Consider the following 13,522-nt stretch of genomic DNA (forward strand, 5'->3'; position numbering starts at 1 on the left):
GTCTTACAGACGCATTTGTCTGAAATGTGAGGGGGGGTTACAGTTCTACCCTTGCCTATAGGCTTCTCGGCTTGGGTCTATGTACTGAGGGTCGGGGATAGTAGAGTAACTTTGCTTCTCCCCAAATAGTGGGCGGGAGCGATTTCGGGTGAGGAGGGCGTGTTTTGAACTATAGTGGGCGCGGGCGATTTCGGGCGAGGAGAGCGTGTTTTGAAATAGTGGGCGCGAGCTATTTCGGGCAAGGAGAGCGTGTTTTGCCAACCATGGTTTATGAATTATTCGGCACATGTCATTTCGGCCGAGGAGAAGGCGCGCTTGGATGAAGTTACGAACCTACCCTCGATGTAGAACGGGCCAATTGATGCGTGTCCCACATAGGACGGTAATTTCGCGTCTCCCATTTATTTGCTCAGGCGAATTCCACCGAGCAGAGAGGATGTTTAACGGTTCATTCAAATTTTGGGAGAATGAGCATCCACGTCTACCTTACCAAGTCGATTCGAATCAAATTTTGAAATATTAGCTTGCCACTTCTTTTTTAGATGGAGAGATGATGCTCGGGAGTAATGTGTTTTTACATGCTCGTTGCTAGCGATTTACTATATGACAAATAGTTGACCCACTCAAAAACGCGAATCAAACCCAAAATGAAATATCTCGATTCAATGAAACAACTCGTTCAGTAGGTTAAAATAGTGAACTAAATCCAAAATTGAACACCTCAATCGAGTAGCATGTTGTACAGTATTATAGTACTCCATGAACATGTTGAAAGTCAAATTAATGAACTTGTTTGATAGGCATATATCCGTTCATGTGTGGATTGTAGACAACATGTTCTCCAATTTAAATATTTGAATGCAAGTTTATATCGAAACATGGTTTATATCAGTCTTTGATGCATAAAACGTGACCTCCCCCTTTCCCGAACTCCTGTTCTCTCTCTCTCTCTCTCTCTCTCTCTCTCTCTCTCTCTCTCTCTTTCTCTCTCTCTCGCCGTCAATCTTCAATTCTGTCGCACGCATCCGACACAAAAACCTTGTTGGTCCCTCTCCCTTTATCTCCATCTCTCTCTCTATTTGTGTGTGTGTGTGTGTGGGGGGGGTCTTTCTAGTTCTCATGCATATATACACCATCTATAGGTCTCTCTCGCACACTATGTATGATACTCTAGCTAGTCCAAGCTAGATATCTTGGGTGCACTCATCGTACGCACACAAATTCCTTGGATCTTTGCCCGTAACTCTCTCACGCACCACTCTGTCATCTCGGAGCTCTTCCCCCCTCTCAAACTCTCCATCCACCTGGGTCACACATACACATGGATATCTCACTCGCACTCGATAGGCCCATCTAAAACTCTATCTCTCTCCCTCGTTCTCTCTCCATCTCACACGGACACACACAATCTCATGCCTAGCTAGACAAGTATGATGGTCTCTCACTCAATTGTAGGCACACGCAGTCGCCCCTACATGTATATGACTAGCTAATCTTAGTCTCCATCACAAACATGTGCATGGTCTATCTCGATTTCTCTCGGGGCATCTTTCTATCGCGCATGCACTCCCTTGATCTCTCACCCATATAGTCCCCTCACGATCTCGAGGGGATCTCTCTATCACAAACACACCCTCTCTCCCTCCCCATGCGTCCATGCCATCCATGTGTCCCTCTCGACCTTTGTTCCTTGTTGGCCAGACCTCTATTGGACATGTGCTACAGGGGTGTCTCCCTCCGTTGCAAATAATCACACACTAGCTATCTTCATGTATCTCCTCGCCTCGCTTTTCCATCTCGGAGATGCATGCGTGATATGTTCGCATAAGAAACGAAAAAACACACACTCTCTCTAATTTATCATTTGTTGTCCCTTTCTCTTTCACACACATACTCCTTTTGCACACTTACTCATTCTCCTTCACACGCACTTGATCTGTCTCAACTTAGGCACTCTCCTCGGTCCATAGCATATAGATTTATTGAAAAGTCAAACATCACAAAGTTTGACCATGTACGTGGAGAAAAACAATTACATCTAGTACGGCAAACATATACCATTAGATTCACCATGAGATGTAGTTTTGTATGATGTATCTTTGGTATTGTAGATATAAATAACATTTGCGTAAACCTGATCAAAGTTTCCAAAGTTTGACTTCTAAAAAATTTACATGCACTGCATTATCGAGCGGATGGAATCTCTCTTTCCCCCTCTCAGCTATCTGACGCACCACTCAGCCTTACCGGGGCTCCTCAATCTCTCTCAAACTTTATTGTTCAGTTTGGTTCATGACCTGACCCTCATGCCTTGATGGCCAGTACTGCCTGGTGTGGACGTGAGATGTAAAATATTTCTGCCTAGCCAGGCTTGTGTGGTGCTGAAGTGTTTGGTTCATGCCTGGGCCAAGCAAAGCATCAACGTCCCATCAATCAATCCATGCAGCAATTATTTAATGCTAATATCCATCCATGTTGCTGTTAGCCTCGTGGCCGCACGACCAGGCATGGCCAGGCGTTCGAAATCGGTCGCCTGGGCCAGGCTACTTGAAGTGCTGGAGTCCAGCCAGGCTAATTAAAGTGCAAGGGAACCCATGCCAGGCGGGCTTTCTTTTTCACAGCGTAGCAACCAAACAAGCGTGCATGAAATCCAGCCACAACCCCAGGCCAGGCAAAAGATGCTCAGGACGCAAGCCAAACTGACCTTGTATCTCCCTGGTTCACACATACACATGTCTCGCTCGCGCTATACATATAGACCCATCCAACACTCTCCGCCCTTGTTCTCTCTCCATGTGACACGCACCCCCTAAGTACCATAATCCCTCATTCCATCATAGGCGCAAGCACTCGCCCCCTCCTAAGTATGATTATCTCTTACTAGCCATCAGGAACACATGCATTGTCTCCTTCCATCCATACGTCTATCTTGATATCTCTCGGGGCATCTTCTGTCGCGCACACACCTTGTCACTCGATCTCCCACCCATGTAGTCCCATCATGATCTCCAGGGATCTCTCTATGACAAACATACACTCTCTCCTCCCCATGTCTGCATTTTCTCCGTACGTCTCTCTCGACCTCTCTCCCTTGTTTGTCAAACCCCTCTTGGCCACGTGCTAGGGGTCTTGCTCTCTCGGTTCCAAACAACCACACACTATCTCCTCACCTTGCCTCCATTGTCGAAGATGCATGTGTGATATGTTTGCATAAGACATGCACACTTTTTCTCTACTTTTATCGTGTGTTGTCCATGTCTCTTTCACACATGCACACACACACTTCTCTCTCTCTCTCTCTCTCTCTCTCTCTCTCTCTAGTTAGGGACTCTGTCACGTCCATAAGCATATGGATGTTTTGGAAAGTCAAACCTTAGAAAAGTTTGACCAAGTATATATGGAGAAAAACATTTACATCTGGAACGATCATTAGATTCATCACAACATGTACTTACTTCATACTATCATTTATCTTTGGTATTGTAGATATAAGTTATTTCTTTATAAACTTGGTCAAAGTTTCAAAAGTTTGACTTAAAAAATGTTGGAACTACATTATCGAACGGAGGGAGTAGCTCTTTCTCTCTCTCTCTCTGCTATCTCTCACGGGCCTCCCCTCTCACTCGAACTCTCTATACCGACGGATTATACGCTCACTGTGTCAGTGTATAGCTCCGTATATTGTTTAGTTGACCGGTCAACCAATCCACATGCTGCCTTGTCAGCTCGTTGTATCTTCGTGTGCTGGCCCATGTGGCACTAGGTGAAAATAAGTAAACTAGAGGCCCATCTGACACGCGGTGAAGTAAACAAAGTTGAAACCACTCGGGGTAGCACCCCGCACGCTAGTAAATTGAGGGTGCATTGAGGACACACTTCTTGCACGCGAAGGATGCACTCGCGTACAATTCACCACTGCGCAACGGCATGCACAGAAGGACACACTTGCGCACACCCAGCACACAACACACACCAGCACACGTGTACACCGATGTCACCGCCGGTTGAAATGGACGGCGAGGCAGCTAAGAAGCGGAGGCGGCTCGAGCCAACACCGCATCCAGTGAGCCTGGACTTCCTCAGCAGCCTCCCCGACGACATGCTGCTCATCATCATCGGCCTCCTCCCCACCAAATCTGCCGTGCGGACCGCCCTGCTCTCCTGGTGGTCGAGCCCCCTCTGGCGCTGCGTCCCCCTCAACCTCACCATCGGCAGATGCCTCTGCGACGGGGATTGCAAATGCATGACCGCAATCTCCAAGATTCTCTCATCGCACCCTGGGCCAGCCAGACGCCTTGACATCCGCATGTTCAGTACCAACTGCAAGGTCCAACCCAATTTTGACAAGTGGTTCTTATCCCCCGCCCTAGATCAGCTCGAGAAGCTCAGCTTTGAAGCTGGACGATGTCGCTCTCTGTTGCCGTTCGCGCTCCGCCTCACGCCAACACTGCGCCGCACCAGCTTCAGCTCCTGCTATCTTCCCCAGATTAATGCTGCGCCCGCCCTTCTTCTCCCTCAACTCAAGCAGCTCGACCTCTTCGACGTTGTCATCTCGAAGAAGGCTATGGAGCACCTGCTTTGCATCTGTACTGCGCTCGAGTACCTTCGTCTTGAGCAGATCCACGGGTTCATTAGCCTCCACATCGCCTCGACGAATCTCCGATGGATTTATGTGTCTTGCTGGCCCCGCAACAAGACATCAATTGGGAAGAGATCACTCCAGTTGTTCCATGTTATGGTCATTGAGAATGCGCCTTTCCTTGAGAGATTGCTTGTATCGGATCTAGAAGGTCCAACAAAAATCCGGGTCATTGACGCGCCGAAATTGAAAGTGTTGGTGTACTCGTCTACCAAATTCTCCGAACTCTTTATTGATCCGTAATCGTTCAGGTACAACACTCATCTTCTTCTCCATCTTCTTGAAATTCACATTTTTAAATTTCTTCTTGATGTATTTACGACCGTCTTCCAGAAAATGATTCCCACAAGCTTGACCCAGTCCATGCGCATAGTGAAGATCTTAACACTAAAATGTATCGGCCCCAATCTGGATCAAGTTGTTGGATCCCTTACATGCTTTCTGTGCACGGAGAAGGTACTCATCAAGGTGAAACTTCTTTCCTATAAGTAAACGGTAATCACAACGTAGCTCATTTTTTTCGTAATTTTCCCAAATTACGATGACAAGTGTAGTGCTCAAAAATGCATCTACGCACTGCACCGAAAGATATGTTTTTAGTATTTTTTCTCACGTGATCACCTGCATCGTTTTTATGTTGTACTACTATAGTAGCCTAGGCTAGTCATAGCGAAAAGTAACTTAAACTACTCCAGTAACTCTATGGTTACCCTAAGAGCAAGTACTACCTCCGTCCTAGTTTACTCTTCGAATTTTGTAGTATCAAAATTTGACCATAGATTTAACTGACAAAATGTTAATGCATGTCACTAAGAACTATATCATTGGATTCGTATTTGAACATAATTTCAAATGGTGTAATTTTTAGTGACATGCATTGGCATTTTCTATGGTCAAAAATTTATACTAAATACGAGGTAGTATTCCCTCCGTCCCAAAATTCTTGTCTTACATTTGTTTATATACGGATGTATCTAACACTAAAATGTAACTAGATACATCCGTATTTAGACAAATTTAAGACAAGAATTTTGGGACGGAGGGAGTACAAAAGTGGGCTATGTAGGCCAAAACATGTGCCAAATTCACTTGTGATGCATTTGGCATCGATGCCCCTCCATTGCTCACCTGCTGCCCCAATCTGGATCACCTACTTTGCTCCGGTGCCAAATTAACTCACGCAATGAAAAAACACTGCATAGGAGAGAGAGAGGACTGAGGCAATAAAAAACACTTTTTTGGGAGAGTGAGAGGCTGGTGTAGTTGGTTTGATTGATTTGTTTATACATGTGGGTCTGTGTGCACATCGGTGCCAACTCTCTCACATCGCGAGAGCGGTGCCAAAATCTTTTGATTTGACATCGATGCGTATTATGTGGCATACTTTTGCGAAATATGGCATTGGCCACATAGTGGAAGGCAACAAATGCCCAAGCTCTTCATGTGCTCCTAGTTAAATGAGCGGAAACAGAAAGAGAGAGAGAGAGAGAGAGAGAGAGAGAGAGAGAGAGAGAGAGAGAGAGAGAGTGAAAAAATATCACTAGCCAGCCAACCATAATGGTACCTCTTGATGACACGGCAATCTTATACATCCAGCTGCTCTAATATGTTCTCTTCTTTTGCAGATAAAAAAAGACCCGAAAGTGAAAAATGTGCTGCACTATAACAATCTCATCGAATGCCTTGATCTCCATCTTACAGAAATTGATTTGATCGACTATCGAGGCAGCACATCTGAGATTAAATGGCCAGGTTCTTTGTTTTGGAGGCAAGTGTGCTCAAGGTAATGAGGTTTGGCGTTCTCTGGCGCAACAATGAATGGCACGCTGATCACCGCAAGCGTCTAAGCCTAAATGACAAAGTCTCCGCAGAAGCTGAATTTGTTTTTGAAACATCAAGTGGCCAGAGACTCGAAAACTTATTTGCCCATTAGTGACTTGTTAGGGCGGTGGATTTTAGTTTGTACGATAATGCTGCATCCACCTAAAGTAACAAAAGTTCTTACGTAAACTTCCCAGTAATTCCCTCTTTGTAGGTGCAACATTACTCCTAACATTTGTAATATCAGTTTGAAACTTGTAATATTGCCGTGTCCTATTCCCGCGTTTTCAAAATCGTGCGAATCAAACAGGTCCTGAGTTGGTGATGATGTTGTGCCTCCCATCTTTCACCAATAGCCGTCGGATCTAGATCTGACGCATACAAACCAAGCTTCTCCATTTTTGCAAAAAGATGCCCGCACTTGTTCCCTATTTACAAACAACTCCTTGTCTCTCACAATCAGCCTTATCTCCTCCCCACCACATCTAGAAGGCCGTGGAAAAATCTGGCGCGATGGCCGGTGCCGGTGCCGCATGGGAAATTATGTCGAACATGGCTAGTTGTAAGCAGGCTAGCTCTACGGCTATGATGATAGTGACTGCAGACGGTGAGGCTGACTATGGTATGACGAACACGGCGCCTATACTTAGGTGTCATCTCCGGCGCAGGGTCTTGTCACTTCACTGTGAGGAGCAGCACGTAATAATTTGACCAACGGGTAGTACAGTGCTACTGCTGCTACTACTACATTGGTAGTACTACTACTAGTACTAGTAGCACCACCGTCTGGATTTTGGAGTACTAACGTGTCCATCTGGATTTTAGTATTTGACTAGTAATATCTAGTAATGCACGTCACAAAAAATGTACTACTCCCTCTGTAAATAAATACATGGTGTTTTATTCCTATCGGCGAGAGAACTTAATGTCTTTTTGCTAACTAGAGTACTAATAGGATTACATGCAATGAACTAAACACTGCATGTCATGTTTGGTAGTTATTTCATGAAATAAGAAACAAGGAGGGAGTTAATGCCCCGTGCCTAAGGCTGGTCATAGTGGGGAGTAACTTAGACTAGTAACCTGCGTATGTCATTAGTCTATGTTACTACCTTCATAGTGGGTAGTAACATATGGATGGTAACATGCAAGCCTTCATTAATTGAGATATAGACTCATTTTGTCTTGGGGTGTGTTATGTTACAGTAACATATTATGTTACCACAAGCATCTATTTCCTCATTAACTCCATGCCACATAACCAATTGTTTCTTGGGATGTGTTATGTTACTACCCAAGTTACTCCCACTATGGCTAGCCTAAGTGTTTTGGGATTATTTGGTTTTTGTAAGGTGACTTACACAACATTTTTGTTTACATGCATTAACATTTTATTAGTTAAATCAAAGGTCAAAACTTGGAGCAAAATGTAAAGGGGACCAATAAACCAGTAAACATCAAACTTTTCTCGTTTGGCCCCAACTAGAGGTCCGGTGAGATGACTATACTGCCCCGGCACGGAGGGGGACACAACTTCATTGAGTTACGGTAACTGCCTTTGGGTGAATGACACGTGGGACCAAGGGGTGGCTGGCCCACCTATCATACAACCAAAGGCAGGTGCAGTAGAGGGCCGAGGAGTAGTACGAAATCCTACGCACCTACGCACGCTAACCAAGGGCAAGAGTGATCACTCGAATCGCAAGATCAGTTGACTAGAAGCTTAGCTAGACCCATGGAGGCGATGAGCGCGAGCATCAGCCGGCTGTGCCAGACGGTCCACGACGCTGGCCTGCGGCCTGGCACCGAGGAACATCTCCAGGTAGTATTGCTTGAGGCCGCCAGGGCGAGGGGCCGCTTGGACGACAGCTTCGTCTCCTTGTTCGACGAGGTCCTCGTCGGTTTCCTCGACAAGTTCACCGTACGTCATCAAGAAGCTCGCGGACGACTTTGATGTACGCCTCCAGCCGATGTGCCCAGGCTCTGCGATGCCCGCCACCCTCAGCGGCCACTATGGTGACAACCTCTTCGACGCACTGGTGGCCCTGCGGCTGCCCGCCGTCACGCCGAAGAATGTCCACATCGAGGTCACGCTCACCGCGCAGCGCCTGGCGCAGCAAGACACCATCGACATAATCACCCACGTCTACGCGCAAATCGTCCACAAGGACTACTACATGCAAGAGGAGGACGATAGGATGCTGGCCTTGTTGGACCGCAGGGCAACCTTGGACGGCATTGTTCAGAAGCACGTTGAGCTCGCCGCCAACGCCGCTGCTCCTCACACATCGGTTGGTGACCCGGCGCACTAGGGTGTGAGGATGTCGTTGATGGATCCGTATGTATTTTTATCTTTCCGTCAAATCCATGTAGTAGTATATGATACTACTAGTAATTATCTTACCTTTCGCATCAACTTCATAATTTTCGTACGTACTCCATGCATGAACGGCGCTAGAACCAAACTTCTCATTACTCTAGGCAAAATCGTTATTTTCTATCTATGGGTCGTGCCATGGAGCAAAACCAAATTTTACAAGTTACGAGCTCAAAAGGAAAAGCCTGTCGTGTTCGCATCGCACCCCCACATGGTTGGTCCGGCACGCCGCTCAAGCGGGAATGCATGAGGTGTTGCATTTTCACTTACAAGTGGGACCATAGTTGAGCAAACCGACTATCGGCAAACCCCCACCCCGCCCACCGCACGATGGTTGAGGAAACAGGAGGGAGAAGAGATGGTTGTAGCACGGACTCCAAGAAAATTGGTGTCGGATGGGACTCGTGTGGGTGGCGTGTGCCGTACTGCTAGACGTGAATGCTAGTTATGGCCCATGCCACCCCACTATATCGAGGCTATATCGAGGTACGTAGAATAAATCTCCTGGTGTCCGTGCTCAGCCCTCCTCTATCTCTCTTCTCAGCCAGCCAGCAGACGCGCGGAGCCCATCGTCTGTTTGCTCACATGCGGTCCCACATGTCAGTGAAAACGCAAGAGGACCCACTGAACCTGCACATCTTTCACCTCGACGTGCTGGTGATGAAAAACAAATCCAATAAAGATCTTTCGTGGCCACTTTTGGAGTTACTCAAGAGTAGTAAGATTCTATTTACAATTTAACCCAAGATGCACATCTCGTGGCTTCAACTACCACTCTATTTTCTTTCATGACACGGCCTGGATGCTGGATGTCCCACGTGTCGGTAAAAGGAGGAAGAACTCGACCAAATCTTCGGTTGTGCTCTCAGATTAGACTAGTTGTGCTAACTTAAATTTTTTATTGTGTACTCCCTCCGTTCCAAAATACTTGACTTCCATTTGTCCAAAAATGGATGTACCTATATACTAAAACATGTCTAGATACATATATATTTTGACAAATAGAAGGCATGTATTGTGCAATGGAGGGAGTAGAATGGATGCAAGTCTTGGTATTGGGAAGAATAGTACATCCATATATTGATAGAGCGCAATTTAGTAGATGTTCTAGCACTTTTAGCTAGCATAGAGGCTAGAGATGAGACTAGTGCACTTGTTGATACTCCTACTAGAATAGAGGCTAGACATGAGACTAGATGCGAGGAAGAAACGTCTACTTCTATACACTCGAAGAAGAAAGAAGCACGCAAGATCGAGCCTCCGCAGATAAAAAATGAATGCATCGAGAAGGCACTAATCCAACTTACAGGAGTAGTAAAATGTATTCTTGTGGTTCTTGTTTTCTTTGGTCTTGCTTGTCTAGTCAAAATTATCGTTGGAGTTCGTGCAAAACAGAGGTCCGTTTGGGGTCGTGCGTTGGAGTTTGCCTTACAAGTGGGACCGCATTTTAGGAAACCGACTATCGGCAAACCCCCACCTCGCCCGCCGCGCGATGGCTGAAGTTAGAGAAACGACGAGGTTGAAGAGATTGCTCTAGTGATACGTCTCCAGTGTATCTATAATCTTTTATTGTTCCATGCTATTATATTACCCCTTTTGGATGTTTATGGGTTTATTTTACACATTACTATCATTTTTGGGACTAACCTACTATCGGAGGCCCAACTCGTATTGCTGTTTTTTTGCCTATTTCAGTATTTCGAAGAAAAGGAATATCAAACGGAGTCCAAACGGAATGAAACCTTCGGAAGCATGATTTTTGGAACGAACGTGATCCAGGGGACTTGGAGTGCAAGCCAAGAAGCAGCTGAGGCGGCCACGAGAGTGTAGGGCACCCCCCCTATAGGGCGCCCCCCTGTCTCATGGGCCCCTCGGGCGGCCACTGTCGATGTCAAAACCGGCGGATATTGGGTAGGGGGTCCCGATATGTGCGTCTTAGGCTGATGTTAACAGGAAGCAAGGGACACAATGTTTACCCAGGTCCGGGCCCTCTCGATGGAGGTAAAACCCTACTTCCTGCTTGATTAAGATTGAAGATATGTGGAATACAAGAGTTGATCTACCACGAGATCGTAGAGGCTAAACCCTAAGAGCTAGCCTATGATGGTATGATTGTAACTAGGGTTGGAAAAAAAGCTCGAAACTCGTGAGCTAAACAAGTAGCTCGTGACTCGGCTCGAATCGACTCGAACTCGAAGAATAACGAGTCGAGTTGAGCTTTAGTTTAAGATCATTTATAGACCAATTTAAACGAGCCAATCTCACGAGTACTCGTGAAACTCGTTAGGCTCGATACAATAGATCAGCCACTCCCAATACAAAGAAAGATCAGCCATTAAACAACCTACGTCCCAGGCACACAACCCAAGGCCCAACCGTTGAAGGCCTAGCCTCCTAGGAGACTCATGTGTTACAAGGAAATTATAATTATTTTGTGATATATATGTTTAATATATACATAATCATTTTTATCATATTTAAGGGCTTTATGTTTATATCTTTAATGAGCTTAACAAGCTAAACGAGCTAGCTTGTGAGTTATACGAGTCGAGCCAATCTTGGGTTTGAGCTCGTTATAGTAACGAGTCGAGTCGAGCTAGCTCGTTAACGAAACGAGCTATAGCGAGTCGAGCCAAGCTGGCTCGACTCAGCTTGAATTCCAGCCCTAATTGTAACTGTGATCAGCCTTCTAAGGACCATCCTCTCTGGCTTATATAGACACCGGAGAGCTAGGGTTTACATGGAGTCGGTTACAAGGAAGGAAACATAATATCCGGATCACCAAGCATGTCTTCCACGTAAAGGAGAGTCCCATCCGGACATGAGCCGAAGTCTTGAGTCTTGTATCTGGACGCTTCTATAGTCCGGACGATGTATATAGTCCGACTGTCCGGATACCCCCTTATCCAGGACTCCCTCAGTAGCCCCTGAACCAGGATTCAATGACGATGAGTCCGGCGCGCAGTCTTGTCTTCGGCATTGCAAGGCGGGTTCTTCCTCCGAATACTCCAAGGTTATTATCGAACACGTAGGTCATGTACGGATCTGCAAAATGATCCTCACATACCACCATAGAGAGAATGATACTTCAGTTGACAATTTTTAGGCGACGTGACACGCCCTTTCAGTTAGATCGAACCGTCTTTCCACTACCAGCCATAGCATATACTGCAAGGCGGTTTCCTTAGCACGTCTTGTCAAAGCGAAGATCGTGTCCCCTCATTACGGGACTCTCATCAATACGGATATGGGTAATCCAACCATGCCACTAATCGCGGCGAGTGGGAGACTAGCGGGTTCTACCAGGTAAGTGGGGAGGCACAAAAAAGCTCTTTACCTTCTCTTATAAAGAGATAGGGCATCTTCCTCTTTTACCCACGCCTTCTCCTCCAGCTAACTAATTCCCCTCTGCTCGAGCCCCCAATGCCCAAGCGCTCTTCTTCTCCATCGAAGAGAGGTTTTTCCAAGATGTACGGATCCGGAGCAGGAGGCAAATGGATGGCCTCTACCGTCCGGGAGAGGGATATCAAGAGACTCCGAGAAGCCGGGTACTTGGCCAAGAAGATTGGCCACCGTCTCCCATCAGCGGGACATGTCGTCCCTACACCAGAGCCCCACGAGAGAGTCGTGTTCCTTCCCCATTTTGTCTGCGGGCTCGGGTTTCCCCTCCACCCATTTGTTCGGGGAGTCATGTATTACTACGGGATTGACTTTCATGATCTTTCCCCCAACTCTTTTCTCAATATCTTGACGTTCATCATTGTGTGCGAGGCCTTCCTCCGGATTCCGCCTCACTTCGGCCTCTAGCTGAAGATTTTCAATGTGAAGCCCAAGGTGGTGAGTGGCGAACACGCCGAGTGCGGCGGCACCATGGTGAGCAAGATGCCCAAGGTCGTTTGGCCGAAGGGCACTTTTAACAACTCCGTTAAGGAGTGGCAGCAGCAGTGGTTTTATATCATCGAACCACGTGGCGAAAAATGGGCAGCAGCTCCCGAGTTCAGGTCCGGAGCTCCACTGCGGCTAATGTCCTGGACCAAGAAGGGCCCGAACTAGTGCTTGTCTGATGAGCTGTCACTGCTCCTGACGCGTGTTCAAAGTATGGTCGACAAGGACGTCAAGCTTGTTGACGTGGTCCAGGTGATGCTAGTTCGCCTGGTTCTCCCTTGCCAGCGTCGAGCCTGTACTCTATGGGAATTCGACCCGACCGAGCACCAAACCCTCCGGGAGCTCTATGATTCCTCCCACGAGGATATCTAGAAGGTGCTCTTTAAGTCCAGAAAATCATGGCCGGACTCTTCCGAGGACCGGGGGTATCACGTATCCATTATGCAAGCCCGGTAAGTTACAGCCATGCCCTATCCCTCCAGGCCTTAGCTGGCATATCATGAGGGGGACGTTTTAATCATGCTTCATCATGGTTTTAGGGATGGATAAAAAGGGTGGAGCGGATACAATGTCCGGCCCCGCTGCTGGAGGAACCGGTCGGACCTCTTCTAACGAAGATGCTGGTCCCTGCACCTTACAAGGCGCCCAAGAAGGAGGCCTCCAAGCAGGTCAAGAAGACCTGGAGTGGCCTCTGTTGTCGCGAGGCTCCGAATACCAGGTCCGAAGGCTCCAGCGATGTTCCATCTTCCGAAGACGAAGAGGAGGAGGCAGAGGAGGACGAGCCTCGTTCTGCAGGCGGG

The sequence above is a fragment of the Triticum dicoccoides genome, chromosome 2B, assembly GCF_002162155.2.
Source record: "Triticum dicoccoides isolate Atlit2015 ecotype Zavitan chromosome 2B, WEW_v2.0, whole genome shotgun sequence".
Classification (NCBI taxonomy): Eukaryota; Viridiplantae; Streptophyta; class Magnoliopsida; order Poales; family Poaceae; genus Triticum; species Triticum dicoccoides.